General features: G+C 36.9%; 1 long non-coding RNA gene across 1 annotated transcript; it reads right to left on the bottom strand.

The window, feature by feature from the left end:
* Positions 1–1015: 1015 nt before the first annotated feature.
* Positions 1016–1749, bottom strand: LOC112350275. The gene is made up of 2 exons (XR_002993702.1): positions 1375–1749; positions 1016–1322 (listed from the first exon to the last, which is right to left on the bottom strand). It is a non-coding gene; the product is annotated as an uncharacterized LOC112350275 (long non-coding RNA).
* Between the last annotated feature and the right edge of the window lie 8518 nt (positions 1750–10267).

Genomic DNA, 10267 nt, shown 5'->3' on the forward strand with positions numbered 1-10267 from the left:
TTTTTTTGATTAGATCTATAGTATTGTAAATTGTTGCTTTTAATTTTAACATAGGCATCTATAATATATTGTTGGGTGAGTTTTCCAATATGTAAAATTTGGTCATATGTAACTGTAGAGGTTGATAATGTTGAATCTCTTTTGGACAAACGATATGTATAATATTGAAAGAGTGTTACATGCTTGTTAGAAGAAAGCTTGTCATGCCAAGCTCTATCTCCATGTGGAAAAAGCAATGGATAAACCATAAGATCACAATTAGCATTTAAAATAGATATATGTTGTGGTTTTGATGATTTTGGATGAATGCATATTTCACAGTCAAAAGGTGGCATACCATCTTCACTTTGGAAAACTATTGCAACATCATTAGTTTGTGGAGTATTATATCGACGATGGTCTGTGCCTTCATTTTTAATGAGCATATATACTCCACGTAAATTGCTACCATAAATAATAGTTCTTGAAATATTTTCTCATTCCAATTCATACATCATTCTAAAAGCTTGTGCATATGGATTAATATGTCAAAGTATCATATCTAGTTGAAGCAGTAAATTATAATCACAGTTAATGTTAAAAGGGTTTTGTTTTCTAATATCAGTAGCCTCATTGGAATCTAGCATGTACAATTGACTGTAACTTGGATTTTGATGTATTGAAGGATGTTATGGCATAATTTTGTGATAGATTTGTCCATGAATTCTATAGCAGTATGGACCATGACCCGTAAAAGTATCAATGCTAGCTCCCATAGATGCGAAAGCAACACTATTACATTGTCTTATATTACTCTTGAAATTAGAGTGTTTGTGTGAGTTATATACAGAATACAGAAAAGGTATTGGAGGCAGGTAGACCTATCCACTCTAGTAACAAATAAACTTGTTCTCATTGGCAAAGTGTGAGGCATGACAATACTTACAAATATATGATAGGGGACCTATATTCATTGTCAAAACAGATGTATCATTATATAGGTAATTGCTAGCAAGTGTGCTGCAAATCTGAGGTGAACAGGGCAAATAGGAATTCGAAATTGACTGCTGTTTAATGTGATTATTAAGATTTGTTTGATGTCGATACTCTATAGCCTCTTGATATTACTGTTGTAAAAGCTATATGTATGTTTGTGCTAGTTAGTGTCTTAAACGTTATAATGAAGTGATAATGCTTTGCTTACTGCGTGAGTTTGTGCTCCCTGTCCCATCGCAACACTATTGTGTGTGTTGTGTGGGTGAGTGATGGAACGATGTACCACTTGCTCGTCGCGTGCTCTGGAGCCGACCATCTGCTGCTCACTTTACAATTACGTGCATTCCCTGGAAGAATAGACTCGTCAGTAAAAACCATGGTATGTTTGGGTAAGCTTACCACTGTTGTCTTGTTGGGATCATCTATAGCTTTCCTCGGGTCGTCAACACTTTTGTACGTGATGAAAGCGAATCCCCTGCTGGATCAAAAATAGGAATTCCTGTGCCTCACGTCCACACCTCCAGGCTCTGCAACGCTGCTCGCCATCCATTCCAGCAAAATCCCTGGCCGCTGCTTCCCTGTCGATGCCTCCGGCCACGCCATTGCAGCTGCTCGTCGCCAAAATCCTGCTCGGACGATTTGGGCTCCTTCTGCTGGAAAAGGGATGCCGAGCGATCCCCTGTCCTTGGTTGCTGCTGGGCAGCAGTGCCCCCTCTCTCGCTTCCCCTGGAAACCCCGTGGCTGGGAGGAGCCGTGGTGAAAAAAAGAGAGCGTTACCAGGCAAGCAGACGGGTGTCGCTCACACCTCCTCCCCTGGCCGGGGCCATGCCGCGTGCCCACTGGCCAGCCCATAACCTCACAAAAATATTTCAAAAGGACGTGTGGTAAGAAACTGATATTTACCAGTTTACCCCACATCCGACGGCCCCGATTGGCCAGATCCGGCGGCCCACAAAGTTCGGCGTTTGCTCCTTATAGTAGTAGATATTTCTTCTACTTCATAACCACATTTTAAGAAATGCCCAAAAATCGATTATCACTTTGTTATCATCCACTCATGCAGCTCGATAATTAGCACAGGCAATTTTCCGGAGGAAGAGATACACAGCAGTGAATTCAACATTGTTGGCTTTTATTTTATTTTATTTGATTGAAGGATTTCAAAAAGTATAGCACAGGCAATTTTCCGGAGGAAGAGATACACAGCAGTGAATTCAACATTGTTGGCTTTTATTTGATTTTATTTGATTGAAGGATTCTACTTGGGTTCCCGCCATAGCTCAGTTTGATAGTCAGTCTCCCAGATGACGATGTAGCCACCATCTGTGACAGAGAGGCCAGCAGTAACCACACAATTTGGCTGATTTGGGCAGTACTTGTTCGAAGCAAATAGAACCCACTTTCCAGTGGAATCAACCATCACTAGATTTCCATCCATTTGGAGGTTGATGTAGCAACCCTTGGCCTTCTCAAAAGTGTCACTTGCCCACACCACCTTGTTCACGTCTCTACGCAAATCATAGAGAACGAAGTTGCAATCTTGTTGCATAATTGCCCTGTATCTTCCATTGTGAGATACGAGCGTGCCTTGCCTGCCAATGTATGAGCCCAAGGCAGCGTCGGCTCCTCCGATCATGTTGGATTGAGAAGGCCAGCAGTTTTTCCAGCTGGGATCCGTGGTAATGTCGAAGAGAGTGCGGTTAAAGTCACGAGAATGATCAAACACTGGCTCGTCTGGAAGGTCTTCTGTCAATTCAAGAGACGAAGAAGCCATGTTCTCTGACCTTCCATACCAAGATACATAGTCAATGGCAAACATCTTCCAGACGCAGAGAATTCGGCCATAGCCTCTGCTCTCAATCTCCTGGGAGGTCACACTATAGAGACCCAAGAATGCATTCACTAGTGCCTGGGAACTTATGACCTGAGAAGAATCTGGTGTGACATAGCACATTCCATCGTTCCCGTGCACGCTAAACAGCCACAGCCTAACACTCACCTTGAAGTTGAAATTTGATGCAGCCATGAATGTTGATGTGAAGCTTCTTCCATAAGTGTAATAGTTCTCCCTTGAAATTGACTGGATGAGCTTTAGAATGGCCCTCGAGATCAGGCGAGAATCACCATATCCGAACCTCAATGCATATTGTCTTGCTTGAAACTCGGGATCCGCTACAATAGGATTGTGGTTAGAAAATAGAAATAAAGCGAGGAACAGCCTAGGGACCATGTCCAAGAATTTGGACATAGCTAGCTCCTTACAAGCTCCCCCAACCTCATCTTGATTAGTTGCTGTGGTTAATCTTTATAGTAGTATAGTGTGCGATTTTTCCATGTTTTTATGTAAAATGCTTAGTCTGTGTTCATGTTTGGTTTTATGTGTACTTTATAGCTGTGTATACCACTTTTTTAATTAATTATAGAAGTTTGTTTTGTTTTTTTTGTTGTTTTACAACTGTATTTTTTGTTATTTTTGATTTTTGGTTTGCTTAACCAAACCTGTAGATATACTTAGAATATGTTTGGATATTCTAAGATATTTGCAGTTATTATTCATTTAGATTAATATTTTATTTATAATTTATAAACATATTTATGATTATAAACTTTTATTTGATCAACTGGATTAATAGATATGAATAATACTACTATTAAGCAAACCAAGCATTGCTCAATGTGTAACAAATTATTTTTAACTTAAGCATTTTTATAAAACCAATGCCATACTCTGTGTTATTGGTGTTAATATGTAGCTCTTTATTTTTAAAATTATATTCCAGTCAACAATTATGCCAACTAATCTAGGTGCATCTTTTTTTTTTACACATTTGCAGATATATAGTTTTATTTTCAATTGCATACAAAAATATAATGCAGACAATCATATTTAGATTGCTTAAAAAACAATTGAAATGTGATTGTGTGTATTATATTTTTGTCATGCCTAGAATGCCAAAGTCTGATGCCACATCATTTTAAACAATATGATGTCACCACAATATTCATTCTTATCTCTTTCCACTTTGATTTGTGATCTCTTGATTGTGAATTTTCTCTTTGTGCTTGTTAAACTGTGCCATTCTCTTTTCAAAAGCACTCTTAGTCTTGTGTAAGAGTACTCACATTTCTCGTGCAATAGTGTTTGCACTTCCCACATACTAGCACTCCCTTAGCAGCTGAGAGGTTTGGAGCATGGCACCATAGTCACACCCTAATATAGGCTGAATAGTGCTTCAAGCATTATATATAGTGGGTGAGAGTGAACAATTGGAATGTGTGCTAGTTGTGGTAAAGGCATTAGGCAATGGTGCAAAGCCTTTTTTTAAGTTAGCTTCATCATGCTTCAAGTGTTGAGTATAGTGGTTTTGTTATGAGTAAGTACTTTAAAGCATTAGCTTGGCATTGTATAATTTGTTACACTCAGCCATGCTGCAAAGCAACAACACTTTCTTAGGTTTTTATTTCTTACCTTCAGCTTTGTGATTATTGCAATGAGTTTATTGTGAGGAGTGAATGTAAGTAAGTAATTAATTTGTGCCTATTTATCTAATACACGTGCTAATGTGTGCATTTTCTATTCTAGATTATTTTCATGGTTGAAAAATTGAGAGTTTTGTGCCAATTTGAATAACACACACTTGGATATATGAGTGTAATGCAATAATTTACTAATTTGCTAGGGGATGGTCCAAAGTTGAGTTGAGCTCACGAGTTAAGCTCAATTCAACACAAGTTAACTCAAGTCAACACAGTCAACTAGAAGTCTTACAAAGGAAATCTAAATTGAACAAATAAAGGTTCAAGCAAACTTTAAAATATTTAAATACGTAAATATCTAAGTTAAAAGTTTTTATAAGATTGAATTGTTTAAAAAAGACAAAGTTCACGAGAACCTATCTTTCATAAAATTATATTATTTTATTATGACTACTATTACAGCTGGCATATTTTAATTTGACTACTTAATATTTTAAATACTTTTAGAGCTATAGATACTATTCTTTCATTCAAAAGATTTTTTAAGGTTCTTGAGAAGATGGGAAGCAAGGAAAATACAAGATTTGTGAGTAAGAGTTGTAGTGCAAAAGAATGTGAGAATGTTAATTTTGTTTCACTACCACAATTTTTATATTATACTCCTAGTTTTTATGATCTATCTGGGAATGTGGAAACCACTATCATGATTGATAAAAATGCTCCTATTACTTCTGAAACAATAGTCCAAAGCAAAAGAAATGAAGAAATGAATAGCACGGCGGAAAGCCTCAAGAAATTTATTCCATAAAGCTTTCTATGATATTTGTAATTTACATATTAATTCATATTAAAAACTCTGTTGCCTACCTATATTGTAATCCTCTCATATGATAAGACCAAGGTATATTTTTGCAATGAATCCTCATTAAAAGTTTTCGGGAGTTATTTGTGAATAATAATAAAAGAAATCGAAATCTTTTGAAAGACTCAAAAGTAATATCACATCAAAGAATCAACTTTATCTACATTTCCAAGACTGAAAGACAATCTCACACAAGAGAATAGTAGTGTGCCAACGTGCTCTACCACTATAATGTGGTCTATATTTCCTTGCAGTCTATTTCCTTAGACATTTGGCATGTGTAGAAAAGAATATATGTGTAGCAAAGTAGGATTTCATTATAATGATAGAGTATGTGTATACACGATAATTTAAAATTTTAGAAGCTCTTATGTTTACAAGTAAGCTATGATTATGAAGCCCCATTTCCAAAACTGACATTTAAAGAATCTGAATATTGTCAATGTCATAATAAATAAACCTCATTTTGAGACTAAAACTTAATATATAAACTATCTAGAAAAGTTATAGTCATTATAATTTTTTGGTTCTCCTTGAGTTCCTTGGAAGTTTGTATTGAAATGGCTCGAAAGAAAGTCACTACTACTTGTACTTAGCCCTCAGCATTTCATATTAATCTCCACCTCCATCCCCAAGTTTTACCAACATTCCAGCTTCACCTCCATATAATAATCCTTTTTCTACTAAGGGCTCTAGTGAAGTTGAATTAGAGTTTTTTATATATGAAATTCCAAATCTTTCTACTAAAGAGAGATTGCCTCTAGCGCTTCAAGAGTAATATCACATGTTTTTGCAAGATCTTGTTCTTGACATGGTGGGACTACTTGAAAGCACAAAATATTATTACATTCGGTGTTTAATATGCTACTTTTTCTTGGACAAAACAAATGGTTATATGGGTTTATGAACTTTTCTTGAGCACTATAGAAATTGCCCAACGGCGGGTCTGGAAAATGTGCATGTATGAATATACAATAAATTCAAGAATGAGTTATGGATACCTACCCAATATCACTTTGTGATGAGGAATAATATCCCCTTGGAAAACACTGCATTAGCTAGTGCAAAATATGGGGTTTTTAGGCCACCCTATAGTGGAATGTAAGATTTAGAATTACTTTACTATACTATAATATTATCACTATTAAAAGAAAAAATATAATAAAATGATATTAGTTGTAGGTAACATACTTTGTTCTAAAAGGTACTATCATATCATATACAATTTTTTACAAAATGTTGAAAGAGGAGATGGCAACATACAAGTGCTACAAAGTGATGGTGACAAGTGAGAATGATAGTTTGCAATTATAATATTTGACACTGAATTGACATTTGACACTTTCACTGACATATGACATATAACAAAATTTTCATTTTATGTAAGGATGCAATTAACTTTTTTCTGCCTCATCATCAACATATTGATTTCTTTTATACTTCCTTCTATATTGGTATTATGGGGAAGATTCATCTTGCATATGTTGAACCATGGCTTTTGCATAATCAAGGAGACTTCCCAAGCCTCTAATTCTAGAAACTCCAAGTGATTGTGATCTATAAAATAGAATTAAACATCTATTGAAATTTTAATAAATATAATTTACCTCCTTGAGGTTGGAGGCAACTCACGAAATCCTTTGAGCCAGTGTTTAAAAAAATAATGTTCTTCAATAGCAAACACCAACCTACCAAAGTCACATGTTGCCTCCACCATAGAACCACTATCTGGTATGCAATCAATCACAACACCATCTAGTGGGCAATAGAGCTCAAGCAAGACTTGCGTCGCTGATAGAGTTCAAAATTGGTACTCTGGAAACGTCTTGTGGATCTGCTCATCCACAAGGTTGGGTATGATGTTAGTGGAACTGTCGTACCCAGGCAAAACATGTGTTGCACGTTCACTGTCACAAAACCCATTATGTGTGTTTTTACAAAAGGCATGATAGGTCCACATCATAACCTGGAAAATAAAAATGTTTAGAAATTAGATAAAAATATAAAATACATACTCACTTTTTCAGGCTTCCCTTGGACACCCCTCGTATCGACGCCAATAGGATCCAAGATACACATGGAAAAGAATGACTTGAAATGAACTTTTGCTGTGCATGTCATAAGCTCATACATCCAGTTAGGGTTGTTCGGTAGGTTGAAGACGACATGGCCAACTTCAAGAATAAGTGCTTCAGACAAGAGGAATGCATCACGCATGTGGTCAGGTGTGAGAAAGTTCCAATCCTCAACTTTCCCATTAATATCTGCAAGACCATCTGGAAAGTTGAAGAGAATGAAGTGTGCAACTGGGAGCAAGGGCCTTTATATCTTTTGGCACCAACGGTTAAACTAGTGTTGTATATCCATGTTGATATCATATTCCATAACAGATGTCAACAATCTATTATAAGAGCTAATGAAGATACCCACAATACTAGGATGGACTTATAAAAAAACTAAGTGAATGAAAAAAGCAATAAATAATATGCTACTGTCATATGGTAGGTTGTCAATGAGAGTTCCTCCAACTCCTCTTCACGAGCATCTCGTTGAGCTAGAATGAAATTACTACTAACAATCATTGTTGCAAAAAATATGTATTACCACCTTTATTTTGTAAAATTCACTTTTGCTTACCTTGAGGTTGACTTAATATTTTATAAACCACTTGATCATTATTATTTACTGATGGAACCTGATTCAAATCTTGGTTGTTTTATGGTTGAACTAAAGCTTAATCCTGGCTATCTGGTGGTGAAACACGAACTTGATTTAGAGCTTCCTCGTCCTCGTCTCCATCATCACTTGCATTGCCATCGTTGCTAACATTAACAACTTCCTCGTGGTCTAGTGTAAAGGTCTCATTCCCTAGGAGCTCCAACTCCCAAGGGCCTTTGGAACTCTCGCAAACATTATTGGGTACATTCTTCCATCCTTAGACCCTTTGTAACAAGTCAAGTGCAAATCGGTGCCTCAAATGGCATACCTCTATATCGAAGATATCTGTAAATAATATATATTTCAAAAATGTTTTAGAAATCATATTATACCTGTAAGCTGCACGTTACATGAAATAAAGCTGACCATGTTGGCTATCATAAGTTGTTGTGCTTATAGACTTCTCTGGCAACCACCCCTTTTCGATCCCTTCCAATGATGTGTTGATGTAGGTGTCGAAAGACATGAATATGCCATCTGGATCGTCACCAATGTACGGTGCCAAAAATTTCTCACCTTCACTTATAGTTTGTGTAATGTAGATAGCCCTTCTCATCATGTTCTCAAATAGTTCTAGTAGTCCTTTCTCTCTGTTCATCAAACAGACATTGAGGAATTCTAAAGTCTCTATTTATTTCTTATATGGAATCTTTAATTTTGCAATATTGTAAATTATGTCATCTGGAGTTTTGTTCATTGCAAAAGTAACATGTGCATAATTGAGAAAAATGAAGTATGATAAAAAATTTACATTCATGAGAAGAAATTTTGGCTATAGTCTCTAGCGACTCCTTTAGCCTACGATTGTTTGCAATGCATACTAGTTTCTTTAACTTGAAAGATTTTGCATATTAAATTTTGTGCTCAATTTGTATGAACTCAGCTGAGAGCTCTTCCCGACTCTTCTCTAGATATGCAAATTCATAAGCATCTTGCTTAACCTTCACCAAAGGCTAAAAACCAAAACAATTAAAAGAGGCTTTTATAAAATGAAAGGGAAAGATATACCTTGCACCACATAGCGAGCATAAAACTGATTGGGTTGTTGAACCAAGTTGTACTGTCATTTTGAGTGCATGAGTGTTGAAAAAGTGTTATGAGATTATCACCATAATGTTATTAGATGTCATCTTCATTCAAGTCTGTCAAAAATTGAAGTTGCTCGATGTTATGAACAAAGTTTTGCTTTTGAACAACGAACTGCCCAAACCTACATTTAAACACGACAAAATAAGTTAAAGTGGAGTTGGAGGTAAAATTATAAAACTTACGCATTGATTTCTTGGCAGGCCAAGATAAGTTTGTTGACATCCAAAGGTCCCCTTGCATAGACATGGCTGACTGGAACATTGATATGGTAGACGGGATCATCGCGAAAATGATCGTCAATACACTTCATCCAAGCCCCATATCGATGGTTACTATTAATAATTTGGAACATTGTCCCTGTAAGCTGTCGAGTCTCAGGATGGCTGATAAACATGTTATCAAATTCCAGAGACTTCCTCCTCCAAATAGGATCTCAGCTATTCACAATCTTGGGTGTGACGGTAATGATCTCTATTGTTCCTGGCTTGCAAAAAGAGACTAAAAACATACTGATATTTGTCATAAGGCCATTTTACTTCAACAAGCTATATATGTCCGGGTTGACATGTTTGGATGCTGTGTGGACAAAGCTCGTCTATTACAAACGACAAAAGGGGATTTCTCTGATCAAGTCACAAGGGCCTAACCACTTGAGCGCCTTAAGTGTTTGGTGAACTGCTTTTTCCCTTATCTGCATAACAGTATCTTGAAAGTGCTTGTCCACCATATTATCAGGAAAGTCTGCAACTCTTTCAACTCCAGGCTATTCCTTAGGTTCTTTATCGCGAACACTACTAGATTGCCCAACTTCAAGGATTTGAGCTGGTGGTTAGCCAGTGAGGAGTAAAGGTGGAGGTGGCAATGGTGATGGTAGGGGTGGTGGTGGTGGTGGCAGGGGTGGAGGCAATAGTGGTAGTGGTGGTGGCAATGGTGGCAGTGGCAGTGGCGATGGCAATGGTGGAGGTGGTGATGGTGGTAGTGGAGGTGGTGATGGCGGTGGTGGAGGTGTTGATGGTAGAGATGATGGTGGTAGAGGTAGTGGATCTCTAAGTAAATGTATTTTTGTTGATATGCTAATGGATATGTCGATCATGATATCATCGTCAGTGCCGAATTGAACTTCTTTTGTTTTCTTAGCTCCAACAA

The sequence above is a fragment of the Selaginella moellendorffii genome, unplaced genomic scaffold (assembly GCF_000143415.4).
Source record: "Selaginella moellendorffii unplaced genomic scaffold, v1.0 SELMOscaffold_47, whole genome shotgun sequence".
NCBI lineage: Eukaryota > Viridiplantae > Streptophyta > Lycopodiopsida > Selaginellales > Selaginellaceae > Selaginella > Selaginella moellendorffii.